This window comes from Chlamydotis macqueenii, chromosome 11, assembly GCF_036417535.1.
Source record: "Chlamydotis macqueenii isolate bChlMac1 chromosome 11, bChlMac1.mat, whole genome shotgun sequence".
In the NCBI taxonomy this organism is placed as follows: Eukaryota; Metazoa; Chordata; class Aves; order Otidiformes; family Otididae; genus Chlamydotis; species Chlamydotis macqueenii.
Genome location: NC_141566.1, coordinates 21,942,577 through 21,966,647, shown reverse-complemented (window position 1 = coordinate 21,966,647; position 24,071 = coordinate 21,942,577).

Genomic DNA, 24,071 nt, shown 5'->3' with positions numbered 1-24,071 from the left:
GGAGACTCCTTCTCCTGCCAAAGTCAGGACGAAGCTTCCCCCAAGACAGGGTTAGCCAGCAGCACGGAGATAATGGGAAGATGTTAAGGCAACACAGCTGGCAACCATCAGCACGCTGCTACGCGCCGGCTGTTGCAGCCCCACGCTCCATTGTTCTGAAGGGAAGAGAAGCACCGACCTCGGGCCGGCGTCGGAGCCGAGCCTGAGCGGTGGGTAGGGGTCAGGAACAGGATGGGCTTCAGAGAGGCAGCCGATACCCGGCCCGGATGGGTGGCAGATGATTAATCTCGCAGGGAGCTGCTCTCGCAGCTCCAAGAGCCCCGGCGCTAATGAGCGGGTGGGTGAATCCCACCACGCTGGCTTTTAACGAGGAGCTGGGCGACAGCCAGCCCTTCCTCTCCCCCTCCCTGTTCCCGCAGCCACCCCTACCAAACCCCTCCGAGCCGCGCTTGGCTCTCGTAAACCCCACACCGGCACTGAACTTGGGGAATGAGGTGGCAGGGGACAGGGTTAGGAGGGAGTTATGGGGGTGGACACGGGTGGGTTCCCTCTTCTTTCCCGCTTCTGGGCAGCCAAGCCTCCAGCAGAGCTCAGCCTGTCCTGAGCATCCCCACCTCCGGCTCAGCAGACCCGAAACAGTCGGGTCCTGTGGACCCGGCAGGTGCACGTGCATCCGCGGACCAGCCAACCCGTCCCACTCGTGTGCTCGAACACCCCGGAGCCTGCAGCCGCGAGGACAGGGCTCGGCTCTCGCTCCCCGCACCCCAGCAGGCAACGCAAGTGCGCGCGCAGGCTCGGGCGACGAGCGTCATCCTTGGCTCCGCATCCACAGAGGAGGAGGGAGAAAGGCTGTTACCCAGCCACATGGCACGAGGAGCCCGCTGCACGGATGCTGCCTCCGGTGCTCTCGTCTGCGCTCCCAACCGGAGCAAGAGAACTTGGAACGGGTTCAGAAAAGAGCTGGGAGTGAGTCAAGGCGGTGGAAAATATGCATTACAGTGACAGAGCGAAGAAGCTCCGGCTGTTTGGTTTATTGAGGAGACCAAGAGGTGGCTTGCTCACGGTCTACAAGCATATGCATGGGGAAGAGATCTCTGATAGCAGCCGGCGCTTTAATCTAGCAGGAAAAGGCATTACAACATCCCTCGCTGGAAGCCGAAACAAGACAAATCCAGATTAGAAATAAGAAGCACATTTTTAGCAGTCAGAGCAATTAAGCGTTGGAACAAATCCCCGGGGACAGAGTGGGATCTCCATCACTTGGAGTCTTTTAATGGAGACTGAGTATCGTTCTAAAAAATATGTTTCAGCTTGAGCACAAGCGCTGGGGTTTCTGCCAAGGCGGCGGGCTGTGGAATGCAGGAGGTCAGCCCAGCCGGTCGCAGTGGTCCCTGCTGGCCTGAAAACCCATCAGTTGTGCTAGAATTTTCTGAAATGGGCAAAAAAAAACCAACCCAGGAGCAGGCTGGCACATTTAGCGCCCTGCGCATTGGGTTTTGCGCGCGGAGCCTCAGAGCTGGAGCCCCTTCCCACTGCCTGCGCTGGGAAGGGGAGGACAAGCCAGGGCTGGAGCAAGTGATGCTCTGGGGCCACCACGATGCCTCCAGGCCACCACGGCGGATGTCTTCTGCTCCATTGTGTCCCCAGAGAGTGCTCGCAGTGGGGGACAGAGGTCATTCCCCCAGACAGACATCCCCACGCCCCGTGCTCTGCGAGGGCTGGGCAAGGACACCTCTCCCGGGCAGGTCCGAGAGGCGCGGGCTCACGCCCAGCCAGCCTAAGGTGGGGCAAACCCTGGTGGAAAACCTGCCAGGGCCAGAAGAAAGCCAGCTTTGAACGGCTCCCTTTCAAATTAACTTAATTCCATTTTTAATGATTATTTTAAGGCCGCTTTTAGTCCCAAACAAAAGGAGCTTTACAGTCTCCGGGAGAGGTGGCTGCTCTGAAAGGGGCGAGGGAAGGTGGGAAGCCCATGGGACTTCGTTAGGAGAGCGAACACTGATCATAAGCCCACCACTCAGCACGCCTCGTGCGCCAGGGTGAGGGAAGGCTGATAATTAGTACAGGCCCACCAAAAAAAAAACCCTTATTCCTGTCCTCGCCCCCCTGGTAAGGCTCAAGGAGCAGATAGAGGCGATAGGGCAGATGCAGAGGCACCATGCCCCAAGGCAGCACTCCAGCACGCCAGGATCCGGCAAGTGCCCAGCTGCCGAGCCCACAGCCGTTGGGGACCACTGGTGATTCCCGTACGGGACGCTTGCACTGGCCTGTCACAGCTCCAGCTGGGCGCTGGGTATCCTTGGCTCTTCCAGCTCCTCTGGGAGCCAAGCGTGTCTGGCCATTGGTACCCCCACAGCCCTGATGGAGATGCACCATAAGACCCCATCCACCACACCACTGCAGCTTCCCAGTTGCGGGACAATGCCTCCGTCTGGCTCCTGTTCATCCCATCACCAACTGGGACGAGGCAGGGCCAGCAGTGAGGCAGCACACACCAAAACACCCCTTCCCAACAGGGTGGGACGCGGGGGAACGTGAGGTTACCAGGTATGGTGCCTCGGTGCACCACAAGGTCAGAACCAGTCAACCTCCACCACGAAGGGCGGCAGGCAGCAGGAGGACAGGACGGCAGCCCCACGGGTGTCACGCAACCCAGCAACACCTGCCGCTTCCTGCGGAAACCCGAGAGATGGCTCTGACCCCATAAGCTAAGAGTCTTCGAGTTTTTGATACTTTATTTAATTTAATGCTTCTCTCTCTCGTCCTTAATTGCGTTTATCGTCATTAAAACATCAACAGAAGAACCTGGCTCCAGCCCAGGCTCGCGGGTGCTGGCAGGAAATTTCCCATTTCTGTGATGGAGTTAGCCGACGCCCTGCCACCTGCTCCTGGCTCTGTGTGCAGGGGGCGAAACGTCACGGGTGAAGTGATAGCCAAAAACCAGAAGCAAACCCACAGAAGCCCAGCCATTCTGGACCAGTTGGAGGGGTGGTGGTGCAGGGTGCAACCTGGCTTTCGCAAACCCCGTCCTCGCCGGCCGAGAGATTTCTGGTGGCACCAGTCCATCTCTCCAAGCTGCTATGATTCAGTACTCATGGAGCTGTTTTTCTTCTTCAAAAGGAGCAACAAATATGAACTAAATCTCACGACCGCTTTGGTGCAACTCGGGTTTTATGAATGGCAGAAATTAAGCGCAGAGCAGGACGCGGATGATCGCATTGCTGATGAAGGCCGGGGCTGCAGGAGAGGCAGGTTAACACCAGCATCCCCCCGACACCGGCGCCGTGCCTCCCTCCCAGCCCGGACCCACGAGCCGGACTTCACCTCCTCTCTTCCGCAACCTTCCTTCAGCCGGCTGCCCTTCTCCTGAGGCCGAGAAACAGGCATCAAGGACTTTCCCAAGCCCAGGAGCCAGGGAGCAACGGGAAACGGCCGCCTTGCTCTCCCTCTGGGACCGAGAGGCTGTGTCAGTGTGTGTCTTTGTGGTCCTTGAACTTCATCTCACCAGCGGAGGGGAAGAAGGTGCTGAATGACCGGCAAAGTACCACCCAGCCAGGAGGAGATGGTACCAGCTGAGAGGAATGGTAACTAATACACAGTATTAAATTGTTATTCAATAAGATGTGGATGCAGCTAAATTTTACGTTTCTCCTTTATCACAGGTGTGGGGGGAAGATGCAGATGCTCCCTGAGCATCCTCTGCGCACCCCTGCCCCGCGTGGGACATCATGAGGGGACCTCAGGCCGGGCTCAGTCTCCGGCGTGCGCTGCGGAAAGCGGGGTAGCACGGCACTCTGCGCGAGATGGAGAGGAGCAGGGAGGGAGCGATCCTGCAGATTCACAACGCCAGGATGCTGAAGGGCCCGGGAAGTCTAGGAAGGCTGACGTGAATCTGCCAGAGTGTCCATCACCAGGGGAACACGGGGCGGCTCTGCCTGCCCAAGGACGTGCTGCATTACGCCACCAGAGTTACGCGAAAGGCTCTTTCCCAAACTGCTCTCCAAGGACACGGGGTACGTAATCAGCCGCCCAGCGTGTGCCTCGCTGTGGTCAGGCTGGCAGCAGCGGTGGAAAAATCCCGTGTCCCGCCTGGGGATGTCCACAGGGCCCCTGATCCAGGGGATAAGAGACGCGGAGATAATGTGGAGATTGATAAAAGGAAGGCACAGCTCGCCCCTTCCCTTCGGGTAGGGCTTTGATTTCCTCCAAATTACGAGTCAGCTGCTCCCTTCTGCTCTCTTCCCAGAAGAAAGACAATACGCGTCTTCAGATTTCAAGCCTCTGCCCAGGGTGGCTCTGTTAACCAGAAAGTAGGAGGCACGAAGCTGCTTTGGGCTCCGAAATGGAAGCAAAAACCAGACACATTTGCATGTGAACATTTTTGCTGTCTCTGGAGCAGCAGAAATGCCTCTCCGTGGACTTCTGCGGTTTCACTCTGGGTTTGTGATGAAATATGTGGCACGAGGAGGGGTTCATTAGCAAAGCCCCGGGAAGGTCTTGCAAAGCCCTCAAGTTCTCCAGCGCGCTCTTACCGCAGGGAAAGCCAAAGAAAACTCCCTGGCCCTCGTTCAGGACCGCCTTCGTCGCAGCAGGCCCCGAGCCCGGGCAGGGAGGGCCAGAGCTCGCCGGCGCTGCCGAAACACGTGGCTCTGCCAGCGCAGCGTCCTGCCCCTGCCGATGAGCCCGCCACGGAGGATGAGCCCCCAGCATCTACAGTGGCTGGGGAGGGATGAACTGATGCTCTGAGCATCCCGTCTCCGAAAGAAAAGAGCCAGACAGGTGACAGCTTTCCCCATGCCCCCACCCTCGCTCCCCGGCCGGGAGAAAGCCACGTGCCTGCTGGCACCAAAGAAATTTGCTGGATCAGACAGAGGAAGGTGAAAACTCAAAATGCTGGCTGCGGCACAGATGAACATTTCTTTGGGGAAGAGGTTGAGCATCGCCTGGTCCAGCTTCAAGCAGAAGATGCACACGTGCTCTTCGATGACGCAGGCCACCTTGCACCAAGGATGGGTCCGTGGAAGAGCTCTCCCTTTCCAGCCCGCAGGATGAACCCGGAAAATAAGAGCTGAAGCAGCAGGTCGGTGGCTGCATGCCTCCTCCCGCAACCGGGAGAGCGTGTGGTACCCAAAGTGGAGATGCTGGAGAAGATGCAGGCTCTGGCGTGGGGACCCCACTGGTGGCACGGGGCAGGGAAGCCGCAGGGACAGCACGGGCGGGGGGGGTGGGACACCCAGCAGCCAGCCGCTTGCCTTGCAAGCAGATTCAGCCCTCCAGATGGCAGACAGATAACTAATTACCCACTAATTATTAATCAATTCCCTGTGATTTTATCTTAATTGAGCTCTTTACTACCCAGTCTTCTACAGCATCTCCCTGCTTTTGAGAGAGCGGTGCTGAGCCGCCGTCCCCTCGCTGCTGGGATCACCGGTGTCTGTGCACCCCGATGTGGGACGGCGAGGGGCAGCCCTGGAAGGCACTGGGAGCTACCAGAGTCATTTTCGGGGAGCACAGCACTTCAGGCATCACCTCCCAGCTTCGTTTGCCTGTAAAAACCTTGGGCACGTCTGGTGCGGCTTGAATAGGGGACAACAGGGTCAGACCCCAGGGTCCCCATCCCCCGGGGTCCCAGCCGGGCCGGGCTGAGCCCAGCAGCCCCCCGCAAACCCGGCACGCAGCGGCTGTCCCGGCAGACCCGCTGCTCTCCTGCCAGCTCCATCCATCGCCGGTGGGAGCCGACGGCCCGAGCCGGGCGAGCAGCATCACTGCGCTGGCTCCTTGGCCCGGAAAGCTCAGCCAGATCCATGCCGGCCGCGGGGGCAAGAGAAAAAAACCACGGACCATCGCTCGGATTTCCTCCCGGGAAAGGCGCTGTTGCAGCAATTAGCGCACGCAGACTCTAACGATCCCTTGCAGTAATTGCGGGTGGGAAGGAGGCGTGCGGAGGTAGGTGCTGCGAGCGGGTCGGGGTGATGGCAGCCCCACGGCAGCGCCCGGCTGCCGACATCTGGCTTCGGCTTGCAGGCGAGGGCTCGGCAGCACCGGGATGCGCAGGCACCCCGCGGGGCTGAGCTGGGGTCCCCTCAGGACCCCCCTGTGCGGCGGTGAGGTGGGGAGAGCTGGGGGACAGTGGGAATCCCTGGGAAAATCTTGCACATGACTTATTCATGTTACAGGTATTTCAGTGCGTTGGCTGTAATTAAAGTTCAACATCTGAGGCAGAATAAGAGCAAAAATCTCCCAACCACTTTAAAGAGAGCCTTTGAGAGAGGAGAGCAATAAAACATGCCGTGCTTAAACAAATCCTTTCTACCTTTCATCATCTCGCTTCGCAGTCCTGGCTAATTATCAAAGCTATCTGCGTTTCGGGAACGGGTCCCATTCCTAGGCCCCTTCCCCCTCTCCACCCTGCCTTGTGGTCCCACTCCTCCCTCCAATGTATCCCAGTCCCTCCCAGTACAGCACCAGCGATGCCAAGCCCTGGTTGACAAGAGCTGCCAGGGCGTGGGCTCCCCCCAGCAGCCCCCAGGGTGGGACGAACCCTTCCCCAAAATCCTTCGCCCGCTGCCAGGACAGGGCAGGATGCTCAGCGTCCCAGGGAGCCGCTTTGCCTGCTGCTAGCCCTCAGCCATGCCGGGCATCTGCCGCGAATAACGGAGCCCTTATAGTCCCGGACTGGCATTGTTCAACGGCACGGAATTCACCCCCAAAATGATTGATTTCAGAAAATGCGAACAAAGGAGGGGTTCTGACTTGGCTGCGGGGCACGGCGAGGAGAGCTGGAGAGGGAAGGGCTGAAAGCTCCCATTGAGCGGGCTGGCTGCGGGGTAGTGCGGGGCCGTGGGGATGCACTGGGGCGTCTGGGCGCTTTGTGCACGTCCCCGTCCCGGCCGTTCCCAGGCTGGCTCCCTCCCGGGCCAGAGGGCTGCCTGCCACCCGAACCAGCTGTGTTTTCCCAGGAGAGCGGCATCCCGGCCACCACGGAGCATCGCACAGCAGCCCTCGGCACGGACACCGCCAGTCCCACCCACCGCGGGACCACCGCACTCCTGCTGTGGACCCCAGACAGATGGTGGGATGCCCGCCTGGCCCCTCGGCGGGAGCTCAGCCCCCGTTCCCTGCCCCACGCAGGCTGGCAGCTTGGAGCACGCGCTCGCCATCGTGCCGCGGGGTAGAGCTGCCAGAAAACGGCTCTCAGGGTGACAACGGTGGCTGTTGGGCAGAGGGAATGCCCGTCCTTCTGCGGGTCTGCACGGGCGCTGCTGGATCCAGTGGTCCCTGCTTCAAAGCATCCCTCCATCCGCCGGCAGCACGGGAAGATCTCCCACACCTGCTCGCGGCTCTGAGCTATCTCCTTAGGTTTCTCCTAAAGCCTGGCAGGAAAACAAAGAGAGGGAAATATGAGCACGATTGCTAAAATAACAACCACTTGGATGCGTTATCAAGGAAAACGATTTCCTAGTGGCAAAAGGATGATGGAGTGGAGCCGTCAGGGCTTGCAGGAAGGCAGAATGCAGCGTCCCCGGAGAGGCGGCGGCACGGCCGGAGCAGCCCCAGGATCTGCGTTGGGATGACCCACGGGAACGGGTGCTGCAGGAGGGGCTGGGCCAGCTTTGGGGAAAGAAACACCGGCGTGAGTTAACGTTTCCATCTGGGAAGGGAAACAGCCTTCTGCTTACCGCAGATGGGTGCTCGGAGCCAGCCGTGTCCTCAGGAGCAGCAGCCGCTCTCCGGCAGACAAAGGGGGGAATGTGGAAAGAAGAGAAAAATACACGAAAGCCCCGGCATGCAGAGTTCGTGGCGTTGCGGCCGTATCCGCAGCGGCCTGCCAGAGCCAGGGGATTTCCCTTCCCGTTCCAAAGCCAGCTACTTAAATCACTGATCCCTGCCGAAACGGCTGCTCCCGGGGGGAAGCTGGATGTGCTCCACTCAAGGGCTTGTTGGCAAGAGGGATGCTCAGCACGGCAGCGCACGTGGGGCAGGGGGAGACCTGCCAGCTCCCTTCCCCCTCCGTACTGGGACGAGCAACCGGAATGGAGCCATCAGAGCCGCCCGCACCTGCGATTGCGCAGAATCCGCCCCGGTCCCGCTGGCTCATTCAGCCTCCGGAGGCCCTGGGACCTGTCAGGAGCCGAAGGGAGAGGAGAGCGAGCAGCCCCAGCGAGGGTGCTTGGTCCCAGCCTGGGATCCCGCTCCTGCTCTCCTCCAAAGCCCTTCTAGGGCCCCGCGCAGGCAGCTCTGGGGCTGAGAAGCCAGTTTGCCCCTCCATAGCGCTCGTCACCTACCCTGTGACCCTCACCCAGCACCCATCACCTTCCCACCCCGATATCCCCCCACCAGTCAGCTCTGCACCCATGTCTCCGGGACGCTCGCTCCACTGGCGTGATGCAGCACTCCCAGCCCTGAGCTGCTGACACAGAGCGGAAAGAGGAGAGCGATGCTGCTCTCCAAGTCAGCGTGTTTTTTGGTCTGGGTTCCTTTTTTTTTTTTTCCTTAACACAGCACTGAGAGGCGTTTGGCAGGTCAGTCCGGTGGCCATGCCAGCACGACGAGCCGCTTGCCAGCTGCCTGCTTGCCACTGGCTGCCTTCTGGTTTGAGTTACCCGGGCTGGTCACATTCCAGTGTAAAGTGCATTTTTTTTTCCCCTCTCTTCCCCTTTCCCCCCTTCCCCCTTCCAGGAGCCCCCTTTGATTTATTGCTTGTGAAAAGCCGCAGGACGTGGCCCCGAGCTGCGGTTCAGGTACGGAGTGGCGGAGCGGAGCACAAACGGCTCTGGATCAACCCGGCTGCGGGGACGGGCCCGAGCATCCCAATCCTGCCAAGTGCCGCTTGTGCCCTGGTACCAGACAGCGAACTGGGCTGGGAGCAAGAGCACGCGCTTCAACCCCCCTGGAGAGGGGTCGGTCACCCCAAATGTCGGCTGAGATGTGCCAGTGAGCAGAGCCGGCAAAGGCTGTGCCAGGATCCCTGAGCCCGGTGAGGAGAGAGGCTGTCCCGGCTCCAGCATTGCTGTCGAAAACCTGTATTTTCCCAGTTTCACTTCTAATCTTTTCAAGTTCCCAAAGTTTTCTGGTAGTTGAAAAACTTCACAGAGCCCTCACAAATGCAGAAAGCCAATACAAATAAAATCAGCTGCACCTGCGCAGAGGAAGGAGGGGACTGACTACGTCCATCCTGAACACAACGCCCTCCAGAACCTGTGCAAATGGCATGAAACAGGATCAGTTCCGGATTTGTAATGAAACGCAGGAAAGCCGAAGCATCAGGCCCAGAAACACTGCTCTGAGCGTGTCCCCTGCTGTGCCGGGGCTGTGGCTGGCCCCAAAGAGCCAGATCCCCTGCGACTGGGACCCCTCGGATCTGCTGGTGCTACTGGGATGGGTGGGTGGGAAAGCAGGGAAGGATGCGGCACAGGAGCATCCCTGCATCTCCACCCTTGCAGCTCCATCCCTGCATCTCCACCCTTGCCGCTCCACCCCTGCAGCTCCATCCCTGCATCTCCACCCCTGCCGCTCCATCCCTGCCGCTCCATCCCTGCCGCTCCATCCCTGCCGCTCCATCCCTGCTGCTCCCAAGCAAGCCAATTCCCGTGCGATCCCCAGCCCAGCTCCACAGCTCAGAGGACTCAGGATACTCCTGAGATGCAGCAGCATATCGGGATGATGCTTCACAACGTTTGAAATTTGACCACCGCTAAGGAAAAGATGAGGAAACTGAAAAAAAATAAAAAAGGGCTAATGTGAAAATAATAAATTGCAAACATTCCTGTGGTGGAAGTGGATTCTCTGCCTCCTTTTATCCCTGCATATTGTCTTCGCAGCAGCCGTCTGTGAAATTGCACTGTTATTGAAGTAATTCTGGGGGTAATTAGAGTTAATAATTCAGTATTTTATTTCTATTCTCCAGTTACTGCAGGGGGAACATACATATATATAATCCAGGGAGCAAAGGCATAGTTTTCCTTTTCATGGCAAAAAATAGCTTTGTCTGGGTCCAATCCTTCCCCGCGCCCACCCACGTCCCGCAGCGCCCACCTCCTGCCCGCTCCTCGCCCACCAGTGGCACTGCCCGTCCTGCTCCCCGTCCTGTCTCCGCCGGCCCCTCGCCCGCTGGGACCCCGGCCCCGTGGCCTTTGGACTGCTCCCAGTTGGGATCTGGGTTAGGGGAGCATGGAGAGCCGGGTGCTGGCACCCACTGCCCAACTACGCCGTGGTCCCCACGGGGACTGCCCGACCCGGGTGGGCGCAGGCGTCCAGCCAGCGGCATCCGCAAAGTGCCACGGGCCGGCCACCGTCTCGTTGCCTTCACCCCCTCCGAAACATTAAAGAACTTTTCCCTTCAATTATTTGGAATTAAGTTTGGCAGCGGAGCCCTTTGGGAGGGATCAGATTGATTTCCTCAGTGAAATGAGTTTGGAGAGGACTTGGTCGGGCTCCTCGTGCTAATTATCCCATGCAATAATTAAGCCGTCAGCAGTTTGGGGGACAGAGGTTCCTCTGGGGAGGGACGGGGAAGGTGAGCCCACCCCGGGGGCTCCGCTCCGGCCCGGGGCTGGGCTCAGCCTTTCGAAACAGGATTAGGGTGAGAGACAGAGCGAGCGCAGGAGTTATTAGAGCAGGAAATTTCAAATGATATGGAAATAATCTTCTGAGTGAGAGTTTATTTTGGAACTTTAGACTTAATAATTCAGCACTTCTGGGATTTGGCATGTGAAGTGACAAAGATTAAAGGCGCATTGTCAGGTTCACAATTCGGCATTTTCCAACAATGCCGTTCCTTACCTGGGTTACAAACACAGCGGGACCCGGTCCGCTCCTCGCTAATTCCCACGCTCCCAGCTCCGCGTGCGTGGAAGGCTCTCCACTCCCCGCCGAGCCGCGGGGATTTAACAGCCCGGACAGTGCTGGAGCGAGGTTTCGGATTACCGAGAGGGAAATATTCCTCAGAACATGTGCTAGCACATTACGGAGTATCATCATAAATAATTAAAACTCAGCTACACTTGTCAAGTAAATGAACAAAGTACATTTGGTGATGTATGATCCCTGCCTTCCCCGGCTGTGTTTGTCGCTCGCTCCTCGAACTGGGCAAACTATTTATAGCAAACAATTTATCCAAGCATTTTGCCCTTTTTTCTTTCTTCCTGCCCGTGAATTGTTCATGAACAGACTCTGATTCTTCGCTAATTCATTCGCTCTTCTTAATTGCTCGAAATACGTTTCATGTGCGTTGACTCCGGCGCGCGGGCTGATTGCAAACAGCTTCCAGGACACCCAGTCGCTGTTTCTGTTGCTCCCAGCCTCGGGATCGCTGCTTTGGCTGTGTTTCATCCCTGGTGTGGGACAAAGCGACCAGAGCCTGGGTTTGGCCAGCAGCCTGAGTGGGCCAGAGCGGGGACGGGGCCCCATCTTCCCACCGGAGGGATGGCCAAGGACCCAGCTTCAAGGGCAAATCCCCATTCCGGCTCCAAGCTCAACTTCTCCACGAGAAGGAGCGTTTCCACCACCTCCGTGGGCAGGTCCCGCTCGCCCACTGGCCAGGAGATGGAAGGAGCCATGAGCCACGGCGTCCGGCTCCTCCAGCCCGCTCCGCATCCCTCCGGGCACCTCCAGGCTCGGGCGAAACTGCCAGGCGGGCCCAGCCCGGGACGTGCCCCGGGAAGCCGAGGCGTCTGGGGTAACGTGGCTCGGGGGCATCTCCGACTTGGGCTCTGGCCGCTGCTGCAGGATCTTACATGACCCAACAGTTCTCTGCGGCTGGGTTCGTGGCGAGCGTGCAGAAGAAGACACTCAAGGGGGGAACAAAAGGAGCTCGGAGCAAGCTTTTAGCATTCAGGTGGTTCCTCTTTCCCTGGTCGGGTTATTTTCATACAGAACCACATTGCTCTGTTTGGTTTTTTTTAATAAAAGAGAAATCACCTTCAAAGCAGCGTTTCCGTTAACCCCTCGCCACCGCCGAGTCCCAGAGCTGCGGGGAATTCCAATGAGCAGCGAGGCAAGAAGCCAGGGGTGATGACTTTGGCGGGTAAAAGTGAGTGAGGACACCAGAAGTCACCCACCTCACGAAGTTCTGGGGAACCCCCTGAGCCCTCGCACTGGCCTCTGGTGCTGGGGAGCCACTGGAGCCCCCGGGATGGGGACAAGAGATGTTTGGCCACGCAAGGTGAGATGGGCACCGTGGGTGCGCCTGTGGGGAGCTGAGGCCGTTTCGTTATTAGGTTTAAGTTTTGCAAAAGAAAAAAAAAGCAAATTCAACAGGGACACTTCTGAGAAGCCAGAAGAGAAACCGAGGGAGCCAGTGGCCAGGGAGGAAACCTCTGTCATCGCCCAGGACAGCAGCCTTTGTCGGCAGGACCAGTCGGTGCCAGCGCGGTGCCGGCTGCGGTGGCAGTGCCAGGTGCCAGCTCTGCCCTGGCTGCTGCCAGTCCTGGGGCCGGCGGCGCGGTGAGCCCGGGGTGACTCAGGCGATGTCAGACGGCCAGGCTCACCTTGGCCGCGGGGTGGGGAATGTCTGGCACCTCGCCTCCTCCGAGGCTGCTGAGGTGTTGGGCCCATCAGCCCACCCACCACCGGCCATGAGAGCGGAGCTGGGGGTGGAGGAGATGAAAGCGGGGCGGCGGAAGGCGCCCGCAGACGGCGGGATGCCGACACGCCCGGTAGCTTGGTTTCCGACTCGGGTCCGCGCCCAGGTGAAGGCAAAGAGCCCGAGCAGGAATTTGACTGCAGGCTGGTGTCTCGTCAAGGCATCGTCATGCCGGCCCCGTCTAGGATGCGCGCAGCTCATGGGAAATTTCCAGCCGGATCACCGCAGGCACTCCGCTCCCCACACCTTCCCACCTGGGGGGCAGCTGCCCCACGCCTCCCTCACCCCCGAGGATGCTCGGTGCTGGCCTCTGCATCCCCGGTCCCTCCTCACCAGCACCTTTCCCCTCTCCCCCGGCTCCAGACAGGCAGCTCCGCAGTGCAGCCGTAATTCTCCTGGTATTTCTGATGTGTCTTTGCCCCAAGGGAGCTGGGGACCTTCCAGGTCTCCTGTTCCCGATGCGGTTCATCAGGAAACGCAGCCCCGTCACCGCCGCCTCAAGTGCAGCCAGGAACTAGCTCCCCGGGGAGCACCCATTGCCCAGCGCCCAGCCCAGCTCCGCTCAGGGCTGTGGTGATGCTGAGGGATTTGGGAGGATTTTAGGCCTTTCTGTGTCTTTCCTAAATGCAGAAAATGAAGAGGTACTTAAGAATCTGCTGTTCATATTGAAAGCTAAAATCCCTTTAGAATTTAATCTCCCAGTGATGTATTTAGAACTCTTACAGACAGTTGAGTTCTTTTTTTATCACAGGAGTCGGGGTAACTCTTTGAAGCAGGATTTTGTTGCAAACAGGGTATTTGTCCCCACGGCCCCGTCACGTTGATGTGGGCAACAGACGTGGCCGGGGAGGGGACATCCCACAGGGGACGTCCCTGTGCCGTGGCACACGGAGGCGCGCGGTGGCCCCTGGGGAGGCAGGCAGGCGAGAGCATCGCTGTGAGGGCTGGACCTCTGCTCCGCCCGGGGCCTCGCGCCGTGCCTGCTCCGCAGGGAGACAGGCCATGCTTCGGGCTCGGTGGGATGCAGCGCGGGCACGGGAGCTGCCCAGTACTCGCAGGGGATGCGCCGGATGCCCGGCTGCCGTGCAGGGATCTGCACTCCCTCTCTAGCATGAGAGCAATCAGTCTGCTTTAAATGGGTGCAATTACTGGGAAAAAAAAAATCCCCTTTGTTTCCAATGAAAAGGGAACGGCCAAAAGAGCGGGCCTGCAGCGGCGCAGCACCCCTGGCACCGCTGAATCAGCCCTGGCTCGGCGGAAGCAACCGCCACCCTCTGAATCACCAGCCCGGTGCCCGCCATCGCCCGCTCCGCCGCCCAGCTCCCGTCGCAGCGCGGCTGACCCAGTTCCCACCTCACACGTGAAATCTGGCGAGATCACCCACCCCAGCCATCGCGCCACACACCGCGCGTGCCCGCTGGGGAGGAAGGGCTGAGATCATTGTGATATAACACGAAGGCAGGCAAAGGCAGCGGGAGAGGGACAGGGCAGACCCACGGAGGGGGACGCCGGCCTCGCTGGACCTACCGCGCTGCCCCACAGCGCTCGCATTGACCCGAAGGCAGGTGATGGATGTGCCCTGCCATCACCATTGTGTCCCACCTCTCCGACAGGTTCCCTGTGGACACGCTGCTATGAGGGTGGCGGCAGCCATCGAGGGTGGAGAAAAGCACAGGAAGATGCAGGGATGGAGGGGACCAAACGCTTTTCCAAGCCTCCATCCCAAACCAGCCGTCCTCCTGCAGTGATGCTCCCCCTTGCCCGTCCGGCACCCCGCAAGCTGGGGAGGCGCAGGCGTATTTCTGTGTGCGCCCGCAGCATCTCAGGGAGCGTTGGCATCCCCGCCAGCACTGCCGGCGAAGCCCGGGGACGAGCTCCCACCCCTCCTCGGCAATAAACCTGCCGGCAGGAGTCCTTGACCTCGTCCCCGTCTTTCAGCTGCTGTTTCAGGAGAGCGAGAGGGGAGACACAAGGTCACCGTCTCTCGCCCGGCGGCGGCTGAGAGGCCGTTTCATCACCGAGGAATAGGCTGGTGCTGAAGAACGCCTTGGCCCGGGGAGAGGAGCTGACAGACGGGCAGGGGGGCTGCAGGGAGCTGCGGGAAAGCTGAGACCCTTTGTCTTTGTCCAAAGACCCCTTTTAGCTTCCTGCCCCGTGGGGGGCCCTGGCCACGGGGCACAGAGGGTCCCGTGCTGAAAATTGCTGAAAAAGCAGCTCTAGCCCCAAAACCCACAGAGCATTTCCCTAGAGCTGGGCAGTGGAGCTTCCCATCGCGTTGCCGCCTTGCTACCATGCATCTGACTTGCTGGACCCTTACTGGAATGACGTGCTTGAGAGATCTGTCAGGTTTGGTTAAAATTAGCCAGTGGATTCAAAATTATTACGGGGGGGACAGATGGACGCTCACACACACGCTGAGCGTGCGGCACGTGCCCGGCGGCTCTGGGAAACCGGGCTCCAGCCACCACAGCGAGCCCGCGCTTGGAGAGGATGCGGGGCCGGAGGCTGAGCGGGGACCGTGAGACGTGTCAGGGTGGGCTTGGCAGATGGCGTCTGTGGTGGAGGGGCTGGAAATTGGGCTAAAACCTGTCCTGGGTGGGGGAGCTGGCCCCGAGCCGGCCCGGTGCTGCCTTGTGCTGCCGCTTTTGCCAGCCGGAGGAGCGGAGGGTGGGCTCCCGCCCAGCCTGGCTGCAGAAGACGCTCCTGAAATCCTTCACAAAGGAGCAGGAGAGGGCGAAGGGCCACCGCCTTGCTCTGGCAGCCTTTTAGCAGCCGTCATCACAGAGAGAAGGAAGCGCTCAGCAGAAAAGCCTGTCATTTGAGATCCAGAGCCAGAGACGATACCCTCCTCCTGTTTCCCCGAGGCCAGCTGCAGGACCAGAAAGGACAAAAGGCCTTGTCCGGCAGTGCTCCAGGCTGGTCTTCGTGCCCCAAACATCCTCTCCAGGGGGTGACAAATTTGCTTGGGAGGGACAGGGGAAGAAGCAGGGGAGAGCTGGGGCAGACAGCCCACCCCAGCGCTGTGCAAGCTGGAAAAACTCTCTTCTGCAGGGCTCTGCACCGGGGCCGGTGAAAATCCTGACCATCCTCCCAGCACTGGCTGCAGGCTTTTGGCATGGTGGGATACGGGTCAGGCCCCTGCATTGGATGGTGGACTTTCTCCTTCGCCAGTCTCTCGCGCTCTACACTGGTCTGTCACTAAGCCTGTATCCATCCCTGCGAGCATCCCCGTCACCAGCACGGGTACCCACTCAGTGCTGCCTGCCTGCTGATGTTCACGGGATCAGAGAATCTTAAGGCTGGAAGAGACCTCCAGGATCTTCAAGTCCAACCGTCAACCCAACACCACCATGCCTACTGACCCATGTCCCAAAGTGCCACATCTACACGTTCTTTGAACACCTCCAGGGATGGTGACTCCACCACTGCCCTGGGCAGCCTGGTCCAGTGCCTGACCACTCTTTCAGTAAAGAAATTTTCCTAATATCCAACCCGAACCTCCCCTGCCACAACTTGAGGCCATTTCCTCTCATCCTATTGCCGGAGCCCATCAGCTGACGCCGCTCTCAGCAGGTCCTACACCCCGCTCCCTCGCAGGCACATAATTACCGTCTCCCGGACCCGGTGCTGGTAATGAGCCCAGGTGCTCAATTCCCACCCCAGCAATTTAGTCGGCAGATCCTCCAGTGAAAGCCGAGTCCCAGTGCAGGGGCTGGGAGGATGGCTGTGCCTGTGATGGATGTGGAGGACATCTGAGCAAACCTCCTCCTTGAGGGGAGAAGGGAAAGTACGGATAAGGAGAAAGGCTGGAGAGCTAGGGGAAGAAGGAAGGAAGAGACAAAGAAAAGAGAGGGAAAATGCAGCCCAGGTAGCCATGGAAAGGAAAAGCAGCAGCGGCTTTGACAGATGTTTGTTCCACGTGTTCCCTCCGGCATCTGCAAAGAAAGGTCCGAAAGAGCATCCCAGCAAACACAGGCCACGCGCCCACAGAAACACCGGCAGCCAGCGAGCCACAGGCCGTATCAAACCACGAACGCGGGATCTCAGGGGACAAGGAAAACGTCCCACTCGGCAGTAGGAGCACGGGCTGGGCGAGGGGCAGGGATGGGGCTCGGGATGGGGAGCATCGCTGGGAGCCCCGGGAGAGGAAAAGGGGAACCCAGGAGCCCGCAGCCGGGAATCTCTCACCCCTCCCCTGGTCAGAAGCCTTTTCCTGATTTCCGCTTCGAGTCCGCAGTGGCTCTGAGCATCACGCTGCCCTGGTTCTGCTCTGGTTCATCTTTAGCTGGTCGGCAGCCGGGCATCCCATCCAAATACAAACGTACCCGAAAGGGCCGGTGGGAGTCCCTGGTCCCCTGAAGCGGGTCTTTACCTGGTGACCACGGTGCAGAACGAGGGTCTCGGGTTGACGGGGGAGACGGCAGCAGCTGGGGAGGCCCGGGCGGAGATAGACCACCATTAAAAACCCAAATGATCTAAGTGTTAAGGGAGGGAAAGCTTAAGAAATGAAATATAAATCTATTTTTGCTACATCTGTTCAGGTCCTTTAAGGAGCTGTAGGACAGCTGTTCCTAGGTCCCGTTTAATCTGGATGTTGTTGTAATGAGCTGAGGCTCGGGGTCGGAGCTGGTTGTCTCTCCAGGCAAACTCTCGAGCGCCGGTGAAAGCGTTGCTCCCAGCCAGCGCCGGCTTCCCCAGCTCCCCACCGCCGCGTGCAGGGGCCGCAGGGGTCCCATGGCCGCCCTGGGGAGCCCTCAGTGCGGGACATCGGCAAACGCCGGTGCTGAGCGTTGCCGGGAGCCCGGGCGAGACACCGATGGGGGTGAGGGTCTGGCTTCCTGGGCTCGGAGGGGGCTTTTGGCGGCACCAGACCCCCACGACGACGGGGTGGAGGGGCCATGCCCAGCTGATGGAGGCGGGGAGCTGAAGTGCGGCGCTGCAGCCCAAGCCCAGAGCTGAAGCCCCCAGCCCAGCCGCGCTTTCCTCCCTCCTCTTCCTCCTCCGTCGCCCCTCCCGGGTCTGACCGGCGGCCGCTCCTCCGATTCCCTCGCCCCGAGTCGGCACGTCCCCCTTTGCTCTCCATCTCTTCCCCCTGCTTGCTGGCATAGTTATTACTCTGACATTAGAGGCTTTGTTTTTAATTTCCTAAATTACAGCATAATTTAGGCTAATTATTGCTTTGTCCCTCTGATCTTATTAAACCTTTAATCCCTCGGTGATTCCCCACCCAGAGCAAAGTCTGCTTTTCTCACATTTGCTCCTGCGCCGGGTCTGCTCTTGCCTCTGGCTTGGGGCGGCCTCACCTCCGAAACGCGGCTGCAGGTGCCCCGCGCCTCCCCTGCCCGGCTCCCCTTCCCTCCAGCGCCTCGCGAAGCCCTTCCGCGGGCAGGGCGAGGATCCCTGAGCATGCCGGGAGGGACGTGCCACCCTGCCAGGCTGGACGGAATTTCTGTGACAGGGCCATGCCAGGACCCCTGCCCAGCGGGGACCCAGCCGGGGTGCAGGGATGTCCCCGGGGATGTGGACGTGTCGGGTGTGAGCGCATTCCATGGCCGCATCGCTCCGGTGATCCGCAGAGCAACGCAGCCACAGGACGCTCACCATCATTCGCTTGGGCGAAGCAGATTATGGAATTTTATTTTTTTACAGCCACCAAGTTGGAGGATTTTCTGACCACAGGCTGCCAAAATCCCCGTAATGAAGGCCCGCAGCTCTCCAGGGCTTGAGGAAGAGCTCTGGCCCTCGGCCCCCCTTCTCCCCCCGCAGCATTGTTTCTGCTCCAGCCTCCTGCCAAGAATCTCTCGGCTCTGCAGCTGGATTTGATACAGGGCTGGGAGAGGAGCTTAATGGCAGCAATAAAGGGAGCGGGAGAGAAGCTGCTCTGGGGGAGTCTGTCGAGGAGCAGGGTTTAAAGAGTCCCCGGGAGCCAAGGGGGCTCCCAGATGTGCTGCCCAAGCTGGGGGGAAAAAAAAAAAACAAAACTAGAAAGGCCAAACAAAACGACTCCCAGGCCTTTTCTGCCTTTAGTTTATCCCAGTCCCCGAATTAAAAGTAGGTCATCAAAGCGGCGGCAGGGAAGGGGGCGAGGGCAGTGCCACTCGCCTCGATGGAGCGATGCTAGCCCACCGCCCGCAGCCTCGGCGGAGGCTCGTCCCGCCCGGAACGGAGCCAAACAGAGGATGGAGCAGGAGCACGCTGGCTCTGAGCCGGGGCAGAAGGACGAGGATGGTGGGACCCGTTTTTGAGGATGGAGTTAGTGGCAGGGCACGGGCACGGGGACAGGGTACAAACCGGAGCTTCCCCGGCACCGCGGCGCAGAGCAGCCAAGGGGCCGGTGTTCCCGGAGCACGCAGCGGCCCGTGCTAGAGAGGGGAACAATTCTGTTTGTATTCTCTCTCGTTTCAGCACTTACTGACATTCCTTCACGCGGCAGGCGAGGGCCGGGCCGCAGCAGAGGGGAGCCGCAGCGAGGACGGGCACGGAGGGAGATGCTGAGCTTGGACCAAGCCCCTGCCCACAGCCCCTCCACTGGGCGCGGTCCTCACAGGGCCACCACCAGCATCTTCCAAAACGCAGAATTTGCAGGACGGGATGAGCACAGCAAGGAGCCTGGTAGTGTCTCTTTCCAGCTCACATTAGTTGGATTCAGCTTTGGTGCTGCTGAGCAGGCGGGCAGCATCTTAGCTGAGACCCCCTCTCCTGCCCCCAAAATCCCTGGGGGATCAGGGCTTCCTACCCCACAGCCACCCCATCGCTCCGTCCCGGCTCCCTGAATCCTCTCCCGCCGCTTGCCTGAAGGTGAGTGATGGCCACCCGAGCTTTTGTGCCAAAAGGGAAAATATTTCCCGCGGCCCCGGTGATGGGGAACGGCACCTTCCCCGCAGCAGGTGTCCGGGACCGGCGAGCAGGGCCCTGAAGGGAGAGGAGAGCGGAGGGGGTCGGCCCCAGCTCTCCGCTATAAATAAGAATAAACGACCTGCTTCAAGGGAAGTGCAGGCTGGAAGCCACTGGCTGTGGATCACGGAGCCCAAACGCTTCGCGGAGCAGCGGGGAGCGGAGGAGAGGTTGAAATCCTCGGTAACACTGATTACACCAAGCACCGAGCTGCACGGGGCACAGGAGCTGTCACCGTCTTCCCGGGGCTCCTCCAGGACACCCAGGCTCCTCACCACATGCCGCAGTGCACTCCCATCCTGGCGTTCGTGGTGAGCGTGAAGATTTGCCGTGAAAGCACCTGGCTGGGGCTGCCCAGGGGCTCGGGGTCCCGCGGGGGTGGCCGGTCCTCAGGGCACAGCCCAGGAGCTGGATGGGGACTGTGTCATGAGGCGTCTGTGCTGGAGCATCCCGCTCATCGCCTGGCACGAGGGACGTTGGCGGGGGCTCACTGCCTTGTTGAGGTCCCAGGGGACAAGGAACGACACCGTCCCATCGTCACCTGCCTCCCCCAGCTGCCAAAATCCCCTGCCAAGGGGATGATCAGCAGGGCTGTGTCCTTCCCGTGATGTCTCCTCCCTCTTGAGAAGGGGGTCTGAGCGGGGAGAAGAGGCTCAACTCCATGGCTCATCGCCTGGCACGAGGGACGTTGGCGGGGGCTCACTGCCTTGTTGAGGTCCCAGGGGACAAGGAACGACACCGTCCCATCGTCACCTGCCTCCCCCAGCTGCCAAAATCCCCTGCCAAGGGGATGATCAGCAGGGCTGTGTCCTTCCCGTGATGTCTCCTCCCTCTTGAGAAGGGGGTCTGAGCGGGGAGAAGAGGCTCAACTCCATGGCAAAGGTGGGATGACCCTGTCCTGGGCCCCCCCAAATCCCTCCCAGCAGCAGCGAGCAGGACCCAAGCCCCGCTTCTGCCCCACGGTGTGGGTGCCGGTGTGGGAAGATGGAGCAGGTGGGGAGAAGGGGTCCAGCCCGCTCCGAACCAGGCTGACTCCCGTCGTCTTCCAGGTGGCCGAGCTGCAGGCCAAGGAGGATGCTGCGAGCTGCAGGGCCCTTCTGCTCCTCCCGGAAAGAACCCGCAGCTTCACACCGGGTGCCAGCATTTGGCGGCCGGGGAGGACGGGGGCCGCAGGGGCTCACCGAGCCCGCAGCACCCGCGGCGAGGGACGCAGCCCCTGCCCGTCCCCGTCCCCACCAGCTGATGGCTTGTCCCCTCGCCAGCAGGACAGAACTGCGCTGCTGCCTCCAATTTATACTTTACACCTGCGGCGCGGCCAAGTCCGACCGGGCGTTGGATAGAGATATCTTCAGCTGGCCCCTGCATCTCCCCCTCCGCTCCAGCTCCCTGCATCACCCGCTCTGCTCCTGGGAGGAGGGAAAGGGCTGTAAATGCTCTCCTGCACCTGGAACGACTTGCAGGCATCTCCACTCCCTGTGCCCAGGCACCCTGGTTTGGGGGGGCCACTCTCCGCCTAGTTTTGGGGTCCCCTCACACCATCCTGGCTGGCAGAGGGGGTCGATGCCCGGGACGCTGTGCGCGGCCAGTGCTGACAATAGCGAGGAAGAGCTGGCTCCCGCTGGCGCCGCGAATCCTGGGCGGCCGGGCTCACCACCCACGGCACAAAAGCAATTAGAAGTTGCACACAGAGGCCACTGTGAAGAACGAGGGCACGTAGCCATGTCACCGCCGCGGCGTTCACGCCTGTCGCACCAGTGGAGCCGGTCCCGGAGATGCTGGGAAGTGCCGGAGAGGTGCTGGTCCAGCGGGATCAAGGCCTGGGCAGACGTCGGGATCAGGTCCAAAGGGGTTTGTGTAACCCAGGCACGGGCAGAGCTTCCTCCTCCACCATCGTCTCCATCAGCCACAGCTCGGGGGCCCCCAGCCCATAACGCCGGTGACCGGCAGCGCATCCTCAGCCACCACAGCATCTTCATGGCAAAACCCTGCGGGGAGGAGCAGACAGCAAAGCAGCCGGCCCGGATGATGCACACCGATGTGCAACCTCCTGCATCCCCCCGCCACGCGGCGTGGGCCCCGGCACGACCACGGAGGGGGCTCCCCGGGCCCCGCGCGCCCCGGCCCCCCGCCACAGCCCGTTGTATAACATGGCCGGGCCGTCAGCCCACATCTCGTCAGCCCGCGCGGCCGCTGCTCCCCCGGGAGCCGGCGGCAGCGGCTGCCAGCACGCATTAGGCAGCGGTGCCTGCGCCCGCCGAGGCGGGGAGGGCGTGGGCAGGGGCCGAGCGGGGAGAAGGGCATCGGGCCTCATTTGCTGCCCATGGAGTATCGCCCACCGCCCGCCACGCCGCCCTCCTGGCCCCAGGGGTTGGGGTCACCCCAAGGCGGGAGGGAGGGCGAGTGGGAGGTGGTCACATCCCGTCCCCAGGGACCCCCATCCCCGCGGCCTCGGCTCCCTCCCTCACCGGCTTCGGTGCTACAGCATCTTCCCAGCTGGGAGGATTTGCAGGCGGTGGGGACGAAACGCCGCTGGCCCGCAGCCCCCCGGCCCGGGCACCGAGCACTGCCCGATGCGAGCTCCTCTGCTGCGTCCCGCCGCCCTCCCAAAACCAGCCCGCCCACCCCAAGGGAGCCGGACGCGGGAAGCGATGCTCCGAACTGCCGGTGGGTGAAACCAGGCAGCAACAAACTGCGGCGGGAGGAAAGCCACCGCGCCAAGGACCGCGAAAAAAACTGATCTGAGATTTCCTGCGGCAACCAAACAGTAATAACAAAAACCGAATCACTTCGGGTAACCCGGAGCAAGAAACACCGCAAAAGTGAACGTCGCTGTCTCCACGCGGGTAAACAAACAAACAGGCATTGAATACAGCCAAAAAAAAAGGGAAGTTTATTTGGAGAAGGGAGAGTTATGGTTTAAAAAATGTTCCATATAGCTTAACCTGATCTCCCGGTTTTGACTCCAAAGGCAAAGCCAAAATATTTAATTTAAAAAATGTAAAAGTGAGACATTCTAATATTTTTAAAAATCCATTATTTTGGCCATGAACCCAGACTCTATGAATAGTCCAGGCCGGTCCAAAACTGCATATTTTTGCCGAGCAAAGCATTTGTTGGAAATGTTTCGCTCGGCTCTGCGAGAAACAAAAGCGAAGCTGCTTCCGCCGTCCCGGCGTCACGGGGGAGCTGGGCAGGGAGCCCCCGCGCCGGCGGGGACGGCGGCTGCGTCAGCCCCCCGCGCTGCCCTGAGCGACGCGGGGAGCGACAGAGTCAGGGGAGCCGGTGGGAAATTTTAATACATGTGATTTATACGACAAAAGCATTTCTCTCAAAACCTGCTGGCGAGGGACGGAGAGGAATCGCTTCGCCGCCGCCCCAGCGTCTCCCAGCCGTCAGGCGATGCTGGGAGCACTGGTCCTGCTCCGGAGCTCCAGCGAGACGAAGCCTGCGTGGCCGAACAGCCTGCTCGCTCCCATCAGCATCCCGCCCGCACCGCATCCCACCGAAACGCCCGGCCTGGCTGGCCTTCGCCACGGGCCAAGCGGGAACAGCCCTGGCGCGGAGTCGGGATGCGGCAAAGCATCTGGCTAACCCACGCCAGCTGCAACCGCCATCTTCCCTCGCCTTGCCTGTTTTACTGACTCTGGGGCTGAGAAAGTCCCCTCCGCACGCCCGGCCCCGGTGCGGCGGGATGGTGGGGGCACGGGCCGGCGCCCACCCCCCTGCCCGCACCGCCCGGGGCCCCGGCCGCGCGGCGTGCATGGCTGCACTCCCTGAAAGGCCCTTTCTCTCCCATTCACGCCGGCCACGGCGGGATTCGCCCAGCCTCCGCCATGCCCCAGCCCTCCCCACCGCGCACACATCCAGGCTTGCACGCAAGGAAGAGCGGGAGGAGCGCGGGGCGCAGGTGACGCAGGAGCTCCTCCAGCCACTGGGATCACCGGGAAGGTGCCAAACTGACTCCGGCAACGCGTAAACCCACGGAACAAAACCATCTTCCAGACCTCCAGGCTTCATGGTCTTTGCTTGAGCTGCAGACAAGACGCTCACTGCCCGGGCATTCCGTCGGGGTGCAGGATGAGCCCCCAGCCCTCGGCTGCCCCGCGGCTCCCAGGCGCCGCGCGCCCGTCCCTTTGCACCACTCGGCATCCCCGCCAAGGATGGCCGGGCTCGTCTTTCCCTTTTATTAAGGGCTAATTATCCCTCTATTAGTTTGGGGAAGGATAGTGGCGATGTTTGGAAAATCAGCGTTCGTTAACCCTTTCACCCCAGGCTGGGATTAATTTCCTGCTGACCCCGCGCTGGGCGATGCGGGCGCAGGGGAGCGGGGCCGGCCCGCAGACAGTGGGGCTTTGTTCGGTGGCGCGGGCCGCGGCTGTTGATGGAGTATCGCCTTACGAGGCGAGCGCTCCAGCCCCGCTCCAGGCGTCCAAGAGCAGCAAAGCCCAGCAGGCACCGGGATTACGATTGGAAGTCCGGGCAGGGCGAGGAGAGGCGTCGGGCTTTGGCAAGGTCACGGGGTGGGAGGTGGGAACGGGCAGCGGGGGGACAAGCGGGGAGGTGGCAGTGGGACTCGCGCATCCCCCTCTGCCAG